Source organism: Equus quagga, chromosome 16, assembly GCF_021613505.1.
Source record: "Equus quagga isolate Etosha38 chromosome 16, UCLA_HA_Equagga_1.0, whole genome shotgun sequence".
Classification (NCBI taxonomy): domain Eukaryota; kingdom Metazoa; phylum Chordata; class Mammalia; order Perissodactyla; family Equidae; genus Equus; species Equus quagga.
Window position 1 is genome coordinate 57,541,983 of NC_060282.1, and position 17,569 is coordinate 57,559,551.

Here is a 17,569-nt window from a genome sequence, read left to right on the forward strand (position 1 = left end):
ATGTATGAAGGCGTGAGCGAGCAGACTACAGAGGAGCCCAAAACTGGTAAATCAAAAAGGAGGATAGGCTAACTGAAATTCCAGTTATTCTCACACTGAGACCAACCAATGTTTAAAATAATGCTTTAGTATTGCATTTGCTTGGTTGCCAATGGAGTATTTTTTTTCCTGTAAAATACCTTCTCTCCAAAGATACACAGCATCAGCATCTTTTGGAAGGACTGAAATTGTTGTTTTTCAAAAAGAAAAAAAAAAGAAGAAATTCTAAGTTCCTTTGCTGCAAATGAGGAAATTTTAAGAAAGGGAGTAATTACAAATCAAAAAAAATCTCTTTTCTCCATCCTTCCTCCCTTGGCCTGTCCCAGGCTGGTGTTTAGGGCAGGAGACTCCGCCCGTTATGCAGGACCCAGGCTCTCTCGCCTGGAGCGTCTCAAGGAGTGGGAGTATTCATTCTCATCAACTGGACCGCTCATCATTTCTGATGCAGGACCCAGGCCTACAAGGTTTTCTACTTACTTTACCCAGAGAAGCCAGGATCCACTCTTTTGTGAGAATGAGCTGCACCCATTGTAGACAAAGTGAAATTAACTAACCCCCCACATTTTCCCCCTTCCCCCACCTTTCTAGGATAATGGAACACCAGACACCATCTTTTTAAAGCCTAGCACTGACTCAAATTACGGATTCAAATTGTTTTTCTTCTTAAACAACAATAAAGACAAATGTGAAGATGATGCTTACCCTTTGGGTGAAGATGATTAAAACGAAAATCTTCTTTAGTCTGAATAACATCAAGCTATCAAGTGGCCGCTTTGTGTCACTGCTCTCTGGACTCCTGTGGTTCTTTTCCACTAATCTGTTAGGTACTTTATGCTGTTTATTCCTAATACAGAACATTTCTGCAATGTTAATTTAAAAGCCGTGTATATAATTTAGGATACAAAGCATTTTGTAGGCTTGACTCAGCCTTTATGATAAGAAACCTTTGTCTTGTGCTATTTCATGTAAGAGGAATTTAAACTGTCCCCTTCATTAGAAGACCTGCCTGCAGTGGAATTAAAATAGCTTCTCCCTGAATGGGAGCACTGACTTGGCAAAGATCGTGAGCAGTTATTCGAGAGGAATGTAATCGAATACTTGAAATTTAAATTAGCTTGTAATCTGACTTTGGAAATAAAGTCAAAGAGAAACCCAAGAAAGTTTCCTTAAGGTGAATTAATGTCCTTTAAATCACTTGCAGTTTCAAATCTAATGACATACACATGATACAAGTAAGATGCAATGAAGCTTATCTTTTCCATGGGCTTGTTTTCCCTGATACAGAGTTTAGAAAAGGTGCCTTACATAGAGAGAACCCACATCTGCAAAAATGCCTTTCAGGGACCAATTTGGCAGCATAGTGGTTAAATTTGTGCGCTCTGCTTTGGTCACCCAGGGTTTGCAGGTTTGGATCCCAGGCACGGACCTAGCACTGCTCATCAAGCTATGCTGTCCCACATAAAATAGAGGAAGATTGGCACAGATGTTAGCTCAGTGACAATCTTCCTCACCAAGAAAAACAAAAAAAAGCCTTGCAAATATCAGCAGAGATTTACAAACTGTTCTGGTAACATTTGGAGGAAGAACTTTTTTCTTTATTGTATCCCTAAAGCATACATTATTAACCCAACAAAGAACCTCAAATAAATGACAAAGATTTTCTTCTTCATTTAGAAACTATTCACATATTCATATTTCCAAAGGATTCTTTCTCTTCAAATAACTTCTTCCTCATTCTTAAAGGACTTAATGTGTTTTCTGTTGCAATCACTGAGTGGTAAACATTTCAGGAGACTAACACTTGTTAAATGAAAAAGGTCCCATCATTACCGTCACTGCCTTTCACAGGATTACATAATGAAAAAGTTTCTTTGCTATAAAAGAAACATAGAAAAGGATCTCTACATATGAAAATAGAAACAGGAGAAATATAGGGAATCTAGATACAGAAAACTAGTCACCATTTATGAAAAACTTATTCAAAAAAGAAATTGGGGTATGATTATTTTCAGTAGGGAAAAAAAGTCTTGGTTTTATAGGTAATTTCCCACTTAACCGTATAGATGGAATAGAGCACCAAGGCAAATTTCTGTTAAACAAATCCCACTTGCACATTAATTTCTATTGTGGAACTTAAAAAATTGGTCCCCAGATATAATAAAATTACCTTTAAAATGTATACATATAAATGGAAATATCTTTCTGACAAAACCATCAAACCGTTATCTATGAATAATACTGAGCTATGGTTCATAAGATTTTAAAAACGTAAAAGTAAAAATAGAGGCAGTATAGGCAGCCATGCTGGAGGTGATTCCTCTGCTTTACTTTTTTAAACTCATCTTCCACTATGGTAAAAGAAAGTAGCAATCCCTAATACTTCAGAAACTTGCCACAGTTCCAGTCAATCTTGAATCATGCTAATGTTTCTAACTTTATAGCCAAAGAAATTATTTTCCATTTTCTCCGTCACTTAAATTTACTGGCTTCTTTATAGACGTTTGAACCTGACCATATCTTCCAAATGTCTAAGAATGCCCTTTGGTAAAAGGAGAGAGTTATCCAAATAAATAACTAAGGAAAGGAATATCTGAGCCCTCCTTAGCGATGAGGACTCGTACCAGGGCCAACAGAGACTTGCCCTCATGTCTGATAATCATCAGTAAATTGATTGACAATCCGGGCTGAAGTTTTGGTTCCCACCCTAGTGGTTTCACTTATGACTGGGAATGATGAGCACATCAAAACGTTGTTTGCTGAGGCTGCCACTTACTAGCTGGTTAGCAAAGCTAAGCTATACCCTGTCAGCTGGCTGTAGGCCAGATCCTATGACCAGGGCCCGAGGCAGCAAGAATCTCCAAGCCTGAGGCTTTAGAGGGGCTACTCATTAGAAATGTGCCAGCCACGGTTTTTTCTTTTCCTTGGGTAAAAGTGGGGAAAAAAATAGAGTTTTAACAAATAGTTTATGTTCAGTGTTAGTGATAACACAGTAGAAAAATTAAACAATTCAGAAAAGTTAAACCATGCAGAGATAAAAACTATGCACATTGTGGCATTTGCCCTTTTTCTATATATATATTCACAGAGCTATATGTATATATATAATAGAGATAATTTTAACAAAAATGGAATCATAATATACATCGATTTATGACTCTCACTTAATATTCAGCTATATTTCCATTTAATAGTCTTCTATAATATCACCTTTGATAACTGCATAATGTTCCATATTTTTATTTATACATCATCGTTTATTTAACCAATTGGCTATTGTTTAATGTTAAGATTTTCAATTTTTTTTTGCACATATCTTTAATTACTTGTAAGGTTTTTTTGCATGTGATCCCAACTATTTCCTCTGGATTATTTTCCCAAAGTGAATGGCCAGGGGTAAAGAGAGAGACATTTGTAAAATTTTAAGAAGCTTTTCCAAATTGTCCCAGGAAAAAAGTTGTGCTTTATTTAAGTTCCAGAATTTCTAGATGTTATTAACAAACTCTTATCCGTATAGCATGTTCCATCTGGCTTGTGCTCTGGACGTGATGGTTATATGTTTACATCACGTACTTCTTTTTCTGGGAGAGGGTCAGTTTTTCTAATAACGATAATATCATTTGGCCTGGATGTTTTAATTTTGCCATCAGCCAAGCAAGGAGAACATATATAGAGTAGTCCCCCGCCTTGGAATGTGGGCATATGTTCCAAGACCCCCAGTGGATGCCCAAAACCATGGACAGTACAGAACCCTATATACATACTGTGTTTTTTCCTGTACATCCATACTTATGTTAATGTTTAATTTATAAATTAGGTACAGTAAGAGATTAACAATAACATATTGAATAGAACAATTAGAACAATATACTGTAATAAGAGTACTGTAGATCTTAGCAACCTCATCATAGGATTTTTTTTCTTTGCTTGTTAAGCTGAGAACTTTCATCTTTTAGAAAGCACTTAAAGGAAGCACTTTCCAGCTTCTTTTTGGCAGACCCAAATCCCCAGCATCACTACTCTTGTGCTTTGGGGCGGTTATTGAGTAAAATAAGGATTACTTGAACACAAGCACTGTGATAGCGCGACTGTCGATCTGATAACCGAGACAGCTACTAAGTGACTAATGGGCAGGTAGCATACACAGCACGCATATGCTGGACAAATGATTCATGTCCCGGGCGGGACGGAGCAGGACAGTATGAGGTTTCATCACAGTACTCAGACCGGTTTGCAACTTAAAACTTAAGAATGGTTTATTTTTGGAATTTTCCTTTTAATATTTTTGGACCACAGTTGACCAAAGGTTACTGAAACCTCAGATAAGAGGGGGCTTCTGTAATGTTTACGAAATGCTGGGCACTCCCTAAATGCTTTCTGTGTATATTACCTCATTTAATCCACACATCTTCATCCTCATGTTACAGAGGAGAAAATTCAAGCATATAGAAGTTAAGTAATTTACCCAAGGTTACCAGCTGGAAAGTAGCTAGATTCAGATAAAATATAATGGGGTAGACTGTGAGAAGTATATGGCGATATTGTTCTAGCAACATAATTCCTCCCAAGGAGTATCATTCAGGAAGTAACCTCCAAAGTTTTGATATGACCCTTTCAAGACAACTATCCTTTCACCTCTACTGACTTTAAAAGTTTCAGGAAGACCCCAAATGAATTTCATAATAAATTATGTTCTGTAGTTACATATTTGTTTGGACAAAAGTCTGAGCTTTCAAAGTTAGTAACGTTAAAACATAATTATGAACATTCGTGCCATGCATACTTGAAGTTTTTCCATGAAGCTTTTGCTTAAAATAGCCACATGCATTACTCATGCAAGATTATATACCTTGATGTTGGGCTGCAAGTGTGGAGATATGTCCAAGAACTGGTGCTGATGTTGTACAGAACTATTTAAAATGATAAAAAGTTCATTTAACTGAAATGTGTAGGTCTTCCACTTTGGCAGATAAAGTGAAAATTTAGGACATTAGTCTATTTATTGTAATTTAAAGTTTTGTAGGAATCAATAGAGAGAGAGTCCAATCCTTTTGATAGTACAGAGATGATTTCTGAGGTAAATGCTTCCCATCCTAGAAGATGCCTGTTCGCGTTCAGAAAACATGGTATCATCTGAGAACAGAAGGGAAGCTAAGTGGCTCAGGACTGCTGCTACAACCTAACTCATAGCTCTTATTAGATAATAATATCTAATTGTTTATTATATTATAATATCTATTATATTATTATATATAAAATTATTTAACAATATCCCATTATTATGCCCACAGTAATTAATTTTTTGTGTGTAGGAACAAACATGGTTTTAGTGAGAAGAGGAGCAAAATAGGAGCCAGTTGAGTCTGGAGTCCCTGAGCAAGTCCTGTAACCATCCCAGGCCCCTTTTCCTCATCTCTAAACTGAGGATGATAATAATAATACCTCCCTGACAGCATTTTGGGGAGTCTCAAAGCAGAAAATGCATGTGAAACTTCCTTGTCAATTTAAAGACTCTGTTCAGGTTTAATCATTGGTGGTGTTTTATCTGTCTCCTTCCCTGGTTTGGAAGGTCCATGTCCTCATCCTAGCACAGTATTTGACAAATGATGAGAGCTCAATAAATACTAGTTAAATGTCATTATGAGCAGAGGGAGGAAGTATGTAGATAACAAGGAACCCTATTTGAGAACTGAGTAAGTTCCAGGCACCAGCACAGGAGCAATGGTAACCTCTCAAACATGGGGTGTTGCCATGCAACGGGCAGCGTTCTCTGTGCTTTACAGGTAATTCCTATTTAATCATCACAAAAATCTTGCGAGGAAAGTTCTGCTGGTATCATTTTCTTGCTAGATGAGGACAGTGAGACACACATGAGGTTCAATAACTTGCTCTCGGGTGTTGGAGCTGGACGCCCTGTGGTCTGAGTCCAGAGCATGCCTGACTGTGGGCCGGCGCCTCTGGAGCCTCCTTGCTAGCACCTCAGTGGTGAAGGCGCTTGTAATTATCTTCAGGTTTTCGGTGCCCTGCACGTTGAAAAGCACTCGTGTTTCCTGAGTAAAGACATGAAATCCTTTCAGTTTCAAGTAATTGTTTTTCTTGTGGCCAAGAATCTTTACAGACCACCCTGAATGACATATATATTAAGATTGCCCCATTTTATGTGGAAAGTCTGAGTGGAAATACAATTTATGGAGAAAAAGCAATATACCCATATATCCATATATAGAGGACAAGTCTTCCTAACACAAAACTGTGGTCTTTGCTCCTCTGCTCCTCCCCGCTGTGAGAGTCTAAAGCTGTCCCCAGTTGGGACTCTATCCACCTTCCAACCTCCTGTCTTGCTCTGGGTCCCCAGGAACCTGTGTCCTCGATGTCTCAGGTTTGTCATTGGTCGGTGGTGGTGAACACACTAGAACATTAGGACAAATTCTGTGTTTGAAGAAAATGCCTGCCACAAATGCCCCAGACAGCATCTCAAGGTAGACCCAGCGTGGTGGCTCCCCTTTCTGAAACCCCTGCCTTCCTGCAGGCCCGCAGGTGCTTCCTGCCTCCCTCACCTGTGGCTCTGTCAGGGGAGGGCCATATCCCAACCCATGATCACATAACGGGTTCAATATATATTTCCTGAATTAGTGAAGCAATATCTCCTTAGTGTTTTAGGTTCTCAAATAACTCTCTCTTCTCTGTCCTAAGCTTTTATTTCTTAAGAGCTACAAGCAGGATGCTAAGGATTAATCTTATTCATTATTTAAAATCACTCCCATTAAGATATAAATCACTGATGTCTTAAACCACCACAGTGGCTTTGTTGTTATTAAAGAGAGTTGTTGGTAACAGTAATTTTTAATTGGCAGAACGTCCATTCATGCAGGGCTCTCTGCTGTCCACATGCCATTTGGACATGCGTGTTCTGAAATCAACAACTGCTTACACATGTATGAAATGTCCATGTGCATCCTACCTTATCAGCTGAACAAACCCATGTTTGACTTATAGACCTATATAAATATAAATGAAAGGATGGTGGCAGTTTTTATTTCTGGAGACTACAGAAGTCCTTGTATTATGCAGTGCTTAAATTTGTGTACAATGAGAGATTTTTTAAATTCCCTGTAATTGATTATTTGACTGTGTAATTAGGAAACAATTATTTGGGTAAAAATGAGCTGTTCTGGAAGGCAGGTGAATCAAAAAAGATGCTTTCCTAAGAATACTCTGTTCATGAGATGCAGAATAAAACAATCTTAATGAAGATTTTTCTGAATCGAATTGTTTGTTAGGCAAATAAGTGTGCTTTTTGCATCAAAATTTCAAAGCTTTCTGATATTACCCTAATTGTTCAGTTTTCTCAGATTTTCAGGGAAAAGTCATTTTTGCACTACTGTATTCCAGCTGTCTTCTTAATTCTGTCCACCTGCACAGAAGCACCTCTGTGGATTCTTAATTTGGGACATTGTACTGAATGCTGTGGTTACCATTTGTTTAGTAGGGTTGAGAGCTCACCTCCAGGGCAAGAGTCTTGTGTACTTTTATAAGAAGTACACAAGACACTACAAGATGCTCAACTGGATTATAAACCGAGCCCCACAGAGGAGACTCAGGTGATCTGCTTATGCAGCCTGGCAAGATGATCGTCCAAATATAATCATCTTTCTTAGTGGGCAGCTTCCCAGGAGGCCTGAGAGCAGACTTGCCCAATGGTGTTCTGTGCAGACATACAAAGGAACCTCTGAGGCCCTATTGAGGCAGTGGGGTCACTTCATGGTAAACAGGACAGGATGCTAAGAGTCTGAAGAAAGAGGGAGATGAGAGCTGCGCATGGCCTTTGGAGCAGCTGGAGTAATTTCCAGCAGCCTAATTCAATCGTTCCCAGCCCAGCCACATTACAACTGCATTGAGTGTCCCGTATGCCACGTTCTCAAAGAAAGAAAGAAAGAAAAGAAAAGAAAAGCCGATGTTTGGGTGTTAGGAACAGAAAAGGAAGGGACACCAACTACCCTTATGCTTTTTCACTGGTTGTCCTACACCCAGTAACCAGAGCAGAATTCCATAGCCTGGGCATTCTTCTTTTCCTCGAAATGGGGTGGGTGGCATGCTAGAGATCCTCGCATGGCTTTGAGGGAGCCAGCTGTTAGCATCTATGCCCAGCTTCTCGTGCAGTAACTTCCTGTTGGTGGCCTAAGGAAATGCTACAAGTTGTCTATCCCAGCACTTGCTGGCCCCCACTCTCTGCGTGGGCTGGGTTGTTTGGCTTGTCCTGGACCATCCTGGGCTGCTGATCCCTGCTCCCTCCTTTGGCAGAGCTGGGAGTAGAGTTGAGCTGGGGCTTCCCCCAGCCAAATGAGAGAAATGTCAGCCATGGTGGCCCAGCTTGTGGTCAGGCCTCCCCATGCCCAGGTCCGTGTTCCTCAGAGCAGAAGCAGGCCCCCTGGGTCCCTCTCAGCAAGTTGGAGTTTGATAAATAGCTGAAATGGAGACACTCTTAGTCAGAATCTTCAGACGAGTCTAAAGTTATCTGGGAGCCATGGGCTTAAACAGAATCGTTTTTATTGTGTGAACCCTGATTTCTTTTCCAAAGGAAGAAAACTCTACAGTGTTCTGTATGGAAATTCTTGATACACAGGCTTTCCTCTCCTCACTCTCCAAGGTTAGAGAATCAAACAGAACTTGGGGAAACCCATTCGGTGAGGTAAGCTGTTTCTGTGGTGACTGTCTGCTCCTTCTTGGCTGTTGTAGGAACTGTGAGATGTACACATTTTCATTCTTTTCAAGGAAGGATAAGTGAGGGTTTTGATTTGGAAATAATAAGAAACTATTACTAGAAAGAACTGGAAGGAATGCACCAGCAGTCAGATTTCCAGACAGCTTGGACCAGACCCTTTTCCTCCTCTCATGTATGCAGTTTGCAGCTGTGTGCCCCCCCGCCCTTGTGTCCTCTGGCTCCCCCTGGCCTCTCCAGGACCTTCACAGCACTCAGCCCTCACCCATGCTCCAGCCAAAAGCCTGCTTCAGCCGCAGACCAGACTCTCCACCCAACTTACGTGCTTTCACAGCATCCTGCATTTCACAGCAGTTTCGTCTACCCTAATTACTCATTTGTTAATGAATCACTTAATGTTTATCTCCCTCGTTAGAATGGAAGCTCCACTAGGAGTCTGAGCACGGTCTCACTCCCTGCTGTGCTCCCAGTGTCCACCACAGTCCTTGCACGTAGTAGATGCCAAAAACTATTCATTGAGTAAATGAATGATTTTTCAGAATGAAGGATGAGTTGTCTGAAGTTCAAAGACAAAAGTGCTATTCCAGAGGTTAAAAAAATATATCGGCTCACCTCGCAGGGTGGCAATGAGACAGATCACCAATTAACTGTTACTTAGTTTCAGAACTAATATTGGTTCTCAGCATGTTGACAGATAAGATCTAAGAAAGGACAGTTTCTTCTTTCTCTTAGAAAGCGTCTGTTTAATGTCTTATACAAAACAGGCATGAGACAAATTAATCAAACAGCTTTTTAAAAGTGCCTTTTTTTGAGCTAGCAGTCTGTTAAATGAAGAGGAAGGCAAAGTGGTTGGATGTTTCCTAGATAAATGCCTGGAAGTGTTACTGGTCTGTATCCTGACAGCCTCCAGGGAGCTGTGCCTTAGGCCAAACCACTGAAGCCAGTTGCTCTTAGAGTTTTCGCTCCTGATGATGGTGATTGCGCTTTGATAATTCACATCGACGAGGCTTCGTGGTAGCACGTGCAGCAGTTATTTCCTTCAGCAGACTTGTCTCCATCCTATTTTCCAGAGTTTGTGGATGTGTCCACAGTTGTTCACTCTTGAATTTATGGGCCGTGAGTTTCTGTGTTTTCCCTTGAAGTTTATGGGCCATGCCATTCCTCTCACTGGTTTATTTCCCAAACAGATTGTGGTGCACAAAGATTGGAGGATGAATACTGCCCTTTAGTCAATATTTCTTTTCCATGGCTACTAATTAATCCCTGAGAATATTTGGTTCCTTAGAGTAAATCTTTATGGCTGTTGAAGATGTCAGTGCTTTGTAAAGGTTTTCAAATAAAAAGCAAGGCAAAACAAAACTACCGAAATGAGAAGTTTGCATATTATCATTGGATTGGAACTTGACTAGTAGAACATACCAATTTCTGGGAATTAGGAAAAATAAATTTAACAGATTAACAGATTTGATTAAGGTCATCCCAGAACTGTTAATTTTGCAAAACATACCAAGAAGAAAGAAATGACTTTAAGGGAAAACAAATAAATAGGCTGCAGGGACAAAGGTTGTATTCAACTAGGCGTCTCTCCCTGTTTCACATAAATTTGTCATTTTAAATTTAATCAACCTCTTCATTATAGACTTTCCTCAATTTATATTCCATAGGAAACACTTTTCAAGTGTATAATACCATTTAATCTATTTTGCAAATTAATGAAAATTAATTATGAGACCAGACTTCCTAAAAATTCCTTTTAAGATTGGTTCATATAAAATTAATTGAAATTAGTGACTATTACATATCCAGAAAGAAGTAGGTGAAATAAGTTTTGTTACTACAGTGAATACCAATAATGGTTCTGTATGATTAATCATCTGCCGTTAGCTTGTCACCATGAATTATTTCTAAATGGTGTTTTTGACAAAGCTGTACGATGGAAAAGTGTTTCGGTACTTCTTTTTTGAGTAGTATGGTACTAGAAAAGAAGATAACCAATATGGTATGATGAAAAGATCACTACTGTTAAGAATAGATTAATTTAGAACTCACTCTGTTCCAGGCCTGGTGCTGTGTGCTTAGTACTTAATAGCTCATTGGCAATAATCCTGCAAGGTGTCTCCAGTACTGTCTCTGTGAGACACATAGGAATCCAGTCAGTTGCCCAAAGTTACGCTCGTGGGAAGTACCTTATCCAGAACTCAAATGCAGGCAGTCTGGCTGTTAGAATGCATGCTTTTTACCTATGCATCAAGCTGCCTCTCACAGGATTTGGCTACTAGAATTAATTTTACCATTAAATTGTGCAGTGGCCAAATTTTTTCCTGTTCTTTAAATATATAATGTAAATATGGTATTGGTAGTATAAAAATTAAAGGCTTATGAAAAACTCAAGAAAGGTCAAAAGGCATACAAGCAAGTGTAGTATACAGATCATTTACTTAAAAGATAAATTTTAATATGTGGAATAAAATCCAAGATTTTATTTTTCACTTTCCCCAAAATTTGTGGGCATGAATGCTTCTGAATCTGACCAGGAAAGTTTATATTTTGGTCCAATACATTATTAGACTAACTGTATGGTCAAGTCTGGCTTGATTATCATAAATCATAGAAATGAACAGAATTTACTTTAAAATTTTATAGATGGTGGATTTCCAAATTTTTCTTAGCTAACAGTTTTAGTCATCTTTAGCCTCAGAACCAGATTCAAAACAAAATATCTTCTCTGACAGCTGGTCATCATTTTATGCTTACTCTAGGCAAATTATTTAATACTTTACTTAAGATCGTAAAAGAACTCCACAATGACTTTAACTCCATAATAATTTTACCTGGATTCAAGAGTGGGCAAATTTCTTTAATTTTTGCTTTTACAGTGACTTCTGATATCTCTTTTCTGTCTCTGGTAACTCTGAATTATTATTCATCACTGTAGTCAAGATTATGATTTTTGACACCTTGATTAGCACTTTTCCACTCTGGATGGAAATTTGCATGGTATTTCAAACTACATTGAGAGATTAATTAGCACTTTAGGACAAATAAGTGGCAAATTGCTAATTGGGATAAATAAAGTGAGACAGATTTTATAGCACTACCGCTAATGTCTTCAGGGTATCGATTTTATTATTTATTCCCCAGTGCTAGAATCTGTTAAGTTTAAGTATGCTGGTGGTACTGTACATTGATTTAACCACTCTTTGTTTCTCTAGATTGGCGGAAAAACAAGAATGCACTTTAAAAATCACTTATAGTTTATAAGGTGATACATTAATCCTCAAAATGACAGGAAATCAAGATGATTTTGTCAGTGGGTTTAATTTATTAAAATCTAATTTGCTCATGTGCTTTGCTCCAATAGCTCTGTGCTAGCAAACTAGCTATAATTAGATTAGCAGCCAGCTAAACGCTGGTGACAGCCTGCGCCTCAGAGAGCATGTGCTGGATTCTGCATGAGCCTCTCCTCATTGGTTGCTAGCCTTGCTGCTCGCTGGTTTGATAGGTTTCCACAGTACTCTCTATGCTGCATTGGAGACATAGATACAGAGATACTCGTCTGTGTTCTTGCAACGGTGGGGGTGCTTAGCTGGTAACGTTAGAGAAGGAACAAGGCACTGAAGAGAAGGCGTTCGTCTTTGTTGTCAGAGCATCAGCAGTCTCCAGCTGCCCGCTGCCAAAGGAGATCAGTGAAGAAGTTTCAGTTCATGGTAATTACTTTGAGTCTTTATCTCGCAGGAAGAGCAGGGCCATGCATGAAATGAAGCGTGTTCATCATGTCATCTGTTTAATTTGATCTTGCTTTTGTTAATATCATGCGTATTCCAGCGTTCCATGCTAAAATGTGTTCTCCCGGAAAAGGCTTGGCTGGTAAACAGCCACCGTGTTCATGAAGGACTATTGTTTCTACCTGGATTCAAGAGTGCATGTGCTGGGGAGTGATTCTTATTGGTTCTCTTCTGTTTTGGAAAGCCTGATGTTGCATCAATTTGGGTGTCTTTGGAGATGCGTTTCAGTATCCGGTCGACTTTGTTTGCTTTGAGACCACACTCTCTTGAATAATGAGCAATCAAGGAGAGTTCAGAAACACACTTTAATTAGGACAGGGCAGTGATCCTCCTGAGTCGACAGAGGGTCTTAGCAGAAGTAATGTGCTATTGTTTCTTCAAAAGATGTGGGCAGCCTTCATTTTGGATGGTTTTCTTTGTTTCACCTTTTGTAGTTCTCATTAAGCCTTTTTAATATAGAGAATGTTAGAGTATCCCATTCTGCCAAAAATACTTACAGGTGTGTATTCAGAAGTGCCAAGAGAATTTTTGACTCTGGGCTTTGTTTAAAGGGACGTTGCTTTTGGAGTGGAAGTGAAATCTCAGGAAGGTGGGGTTCTACCCACTTAGACGGATGTTTGACATTTAAAAATTTCTGTTAATGGTCACGTGAATTTTTTGGCAAATCAAACAATAAATAATCTTAAGTTCTGTAATAAAGATGGTACATTCTGAAGGAAAAATCTTTAAATGGCCAACGCTGAGCTTAAAGAAACCCAAACAAATGCCATGCGAGATTTTGCTTCTCAGTGTACCTCCTCCATGGAGTTCTATTTTATTCCAGAAGAGCCCCCTGCTACCATTTAGTCCCCAGACTTAAAAATTGATGTCCTGACCGTATCAGACTGTGGGGCCCACAGAAACTTGTATATTGAGTCAACGGTCACACGGCTGGCAGGCTGCCACCATGCGTCTGGTATCAGTGGAGAGCCCTGCTGATAGCTGAAAGCTGTCGGGAATTAGTTCCCTGCTCCTGAAAAGCCAAACGATGCCATTGAAGTATTTGGTTGAAATAACTCCTTTGGTTTAGAACAATATGCTGGTTAAGAGGGTTCAGTATATTCTTTGGTAGAGGAAAACTTCAGAATATTAGCAGTGCCTCACTCCCCCTGCCCCAAAATTCCCTCCCTAATCCATCCTGAGGAGTGGTAAATCGTCCAGTGTAATATTTCTCTCAAAGAACAGTTTTAAGGAAAAAAATAAGGAATATTATGAAAGTTTGTCATTTGTTGTAATGCAGTATTGTCTATAATTAGGAAGTTTGAGAGTCGTTCGTTGCACCCCAGTGTCTCTATGACTTTAAGCAATCTGCAGTGTTTTCAGTGTTAAGATACCATGTGTGGCGCAGTGAGCATGGGAAGGGTCACTCTGCTGAGAGCACTTGCTTCCCATTTGGACTCGCTCGCTGCAAACCACGCCTTGTCGGATTTCAGAAGGTGCGGAGCCATGGGGGAGAGCGCAGCTGAATAGTGTAATTTTGCTCTTCTTCCCATGTGCAGACCCCGCCTTCATTCTTTGCCTGATGCGCTTCCTGCTGCGGATACGGAGAGTAACCTTTCTGTGTATCAACAGTTAGTCTTGGACACTCATTTTGGGAAGAATAAATTGATATAATTCTATAGTTGTCTCTCCCCCTCCTTCTCTTGATCTCCTAAAATCCTTCCTAAATTATCTTGGTCTTAGAGAATTACTAAGAAGTAGACTGCCTTAAAAGTAAGTTATTGTTGTCCAACATAAACATTGTCAACCTTCGGTGAGCAGACCCTGTTAAGCCGCGTGTCACGGAAAGCTTGGGAAGTAGTTCTAAGTGATGACTCTCAAGGGCTGGATCTTAAAAGACTTTCTGTATTTAGAAGGAACTTCTTACAAGTGTAAATATCAATGTGTGTGTATATTGTGTAATATACTGTGGTATCCCAAAGGACCTCTCAACGTACATACTAAAGGGGCATTTTTCTAATAGCACTAAATAGAATGTTACTTACATTTTTGCAGAGTAACAATATCTGCACTTTTAGCTTCAGATAAATCACAGCTTAACTTTTTTTTTAACTACATTAAGGGGAATCTTTATTTATTTCTGAGAAAAAATAAATAAATTTCTTGGACACTGAAATTTTTTTCTCTTCCCTTCTTCTAATTCTGTAGCTCTTTACTGATGAGAGAATGACATTTCTGACCAATCAAAAATAGGTCTATTGGCGTGAACTAAAGTATAAAACATAACATTTTAAAAGTAAAACATTATCTGCTGTAAGTGATACTTTCGAGCTTTTTCTCTTGGGGGCTTATAATCACAGCAGGAAAAACGGTAATCAGTTTAAAAATGAAAAATCATTCCATACAGAATATGATGTGCCACAAAGCAACTTGGGCTGAACAAGGCCTGAAAATAATTGTGAAAAGGAAGGATGTAAGAGTTCCAGGGGAATACGTATAGGTGGCTTTGTGGTTTGTCACTTGGGCATCTGTGATATCAAAAGAACTGAGGGATATCTGTCATTAGCAATTGATAAATATTTCAGGGTTGACCCTCCAAAATTTGCCTGGATTGGAAAAATATTTGAAGAAACATTAGGCCTCTCATCTAAGTGTATTTAGTTTTTCTTTCATTATTTTATTCTGTAATTGTGGGTATCTTCCACGTACTAGATTCTGTGCTAAGCGTTAGTGAGGGAAGATGGAAGGCACAGCCCGCCCTGCCAGAAGCGGCCTGTTGAGGAGGAGAGACAGCAAAATAAATAGTAGGGGTGCAGGGAGCAAAACAGAGGCAATTAGCTTGGCCATCCTAAGGAGAGGTGACCAGTTCTTTTGGAGGAGGGTGCCAGGGAAGTGTGCAGGAACAGAGAGAGTAGTGACCAATGCCTGTTTCCCATCCATTTTGCACTACATCCACTACTGTTAATGTTAAGTAAGAGTTGGTGAGGACCACAGATGTCTCATATTCTATATTGATTTTTGGTTTCACCATGTCATCTTATTTGTGATCTCTAATAAATTTAATAAATATGAACTGTCATTTCTTTTCTTCCTCCTACTACCTCTTTTCAGAATACACAGCACATTATTCCATGGAAGTATTTGTATTTTAATGGATTTACATCACATGGGATTTGAAAACTTTTTTAAAAAGTACCCAATAATTTAAAAAGGCATCTTAAAGGAATCAGAAAATTCTTTCATTACTGTTGTACTCTTAAGTAATTTAATGATTACTCTGGAACTATTTGCTTTGCTTGGAATTATCATTTGCTATTAGATGCCTGTTGACTCTTTTATTTAGTTGACTTTTATTTATGTTGTATGTACTCATTAAAGACAAGCTTATAAAATTTGGGTTTGGATTATAACACCTGCATTTAACCTTACTGTGTTTAAGGCCTACTGCTCTCCTTATACATTTAATTTAAATTAGACATATTTTAAATCTTGCCAAATTTGGAGGGCAAGGCCACTTTACACATCTCATATTTGCTTTAGATCTTGCCGCCAGTAAAATGTCTACATGAAAAGAGACTCTGCCTTTCCGATAGTGCAGGATCCTCCTAATTCTATAGTGTTTTGCCTTAGTCAGGCTTCCTCACTTACTTTTTCACAGCTCGTCCTTGCCCCATCCTACTCGCTGAGTTGGAAGTATCATTCTTCAGAGCTGATTGCCAAAGCCGGCAGCTCTCTGACCCTGTGGCCTCTGGGAAACAGCTCCTTTCTCTTTTCCTCGTATCTCTGATTGTTCCTTCCCTCTCTCCTTTTCTACCCCCATTTTAAGTAGACATTCTGCAAGGTTCTGTCGTTCATCAGCTTCCCGTCCCCTGCTTTCCCTTGGTTGGTTCATCCATTGCCACAGACTTAGCTGCCACTTCTGTCCTCTCATGTCCCTCTGCTCCAGCCACACTGGCCTCTTGTGCTTTCTGCCTTGGGGCCCTGGCTGTGCCTCTGCCTGGAATGCACTTCCCCCAGTAGAGCCGTGGCTTATTTCCTCACTGCCTTCAAAATTTTGCTCAAATATCTCCAGCTGCCATCCTGGTGGGACATTCTGAGTTAGTATCTGTTGTATTTAGTCTCCTGTCTGGATTGTAAACTTGGAGATCAGAGATTTATGTCTTAACTCCCAGAGCCTTGAACAGAACTTGGTCTGTAGAATGTGCTCAGTCAGTACTTGAATGAATGAATGAATGTTGAATGAATGACTACCAGCATGGGAGTGTTACAGTGCAGGTGAAGGGTGATCCCGTGGCTGTCAGGAGCTCTGCCCCAGCCAGCTGAGTGGTTTGTACCGAGCCCTAGAGCCTAAATGGGCCTCTGTTTCCTGTTCTGAAATGAGGATTGTGTACCAGATGGGCTTTAAGGCCCTTTGGAATTCTTAACACTCTGTCCTACCTTGGGGAGACTCAAACTGGTGACGGGCAGAGCAGCAGTTCCGAAATGAGATGATGTTGTGTAAACCTTTATTTATATGACTTCTCACAACTTGATGTTTTATATTCTTTTTTCTGTATAATTGCTATCTGTGGTTAAATGTCTCCTTTAAAAAAAATTTGAAGTGCGCAAAACACTTATCTTCTGACTGAAAAAGTATGTAAAAACTAACAATTTTGGTTAACTAACATGTTTATCTATTTTTTAAATTTGTTAACCAATTTTTAAAAGAATCATCACTTTCTGTTGCTATATATAGTATTTAATAGCCTGCCTATTTTTGTCAATTACAAAGGCAGTCGCAATCTTTTTCTTCTCTATTTTTAGATATTTCGTGCTGCAGAGAGTACTTCAAGACAGGAAGGATTCCCTGTGTCTTCTGCCTACCTTCTCTAAAATCCTCATTTCTCTTTCAAGTAAGTGTACTGCTTTGCTTTGATCCATTCTGAGCAGAAGGTATTGATTCACTCTGAAAACTGGTGTCATTATTATGTTAAGACAAAGAGGGTGAGGTTTCAGATATTTCGCTGTTCAACAACAACAACAAAAAAGAGTCCCACCTTTGAGTCCACTG

General features: G+C 39.3%; 1 protein-coding gene across 7 annotated transcripts in view; it reads left to right on the plus strand.

Annotated features, from left to right (window-relative positions):
• Positions 1-17,569, plus strand: part of FAM110B (family with sequence similarity 110 member B) — a 144,514-nt gene that overhangs the window by 63,919 nt on the left and 63,026 nt on the right. For 5 of the 7 annotated variants that reach the window (XM_046641587.1, XM_046641589.1, XM_046641588.1 and 2 more), the window contains one exon: positions 17,323-17,411. The exons of 1 other annotated variant lie outside the window; for it this stretch is intronic. The gene's annotated coding sequence lies outside the window, so the exon portion shown is untranslated. Of the gene's footprint in view, positions 1-12,326; positions 12,463-17,322; positions 17,412-17,569 lie in introns of those variants that run through there. One more of the 7 variants, XM_046641591.1, reaches the window with a different exon arrangement.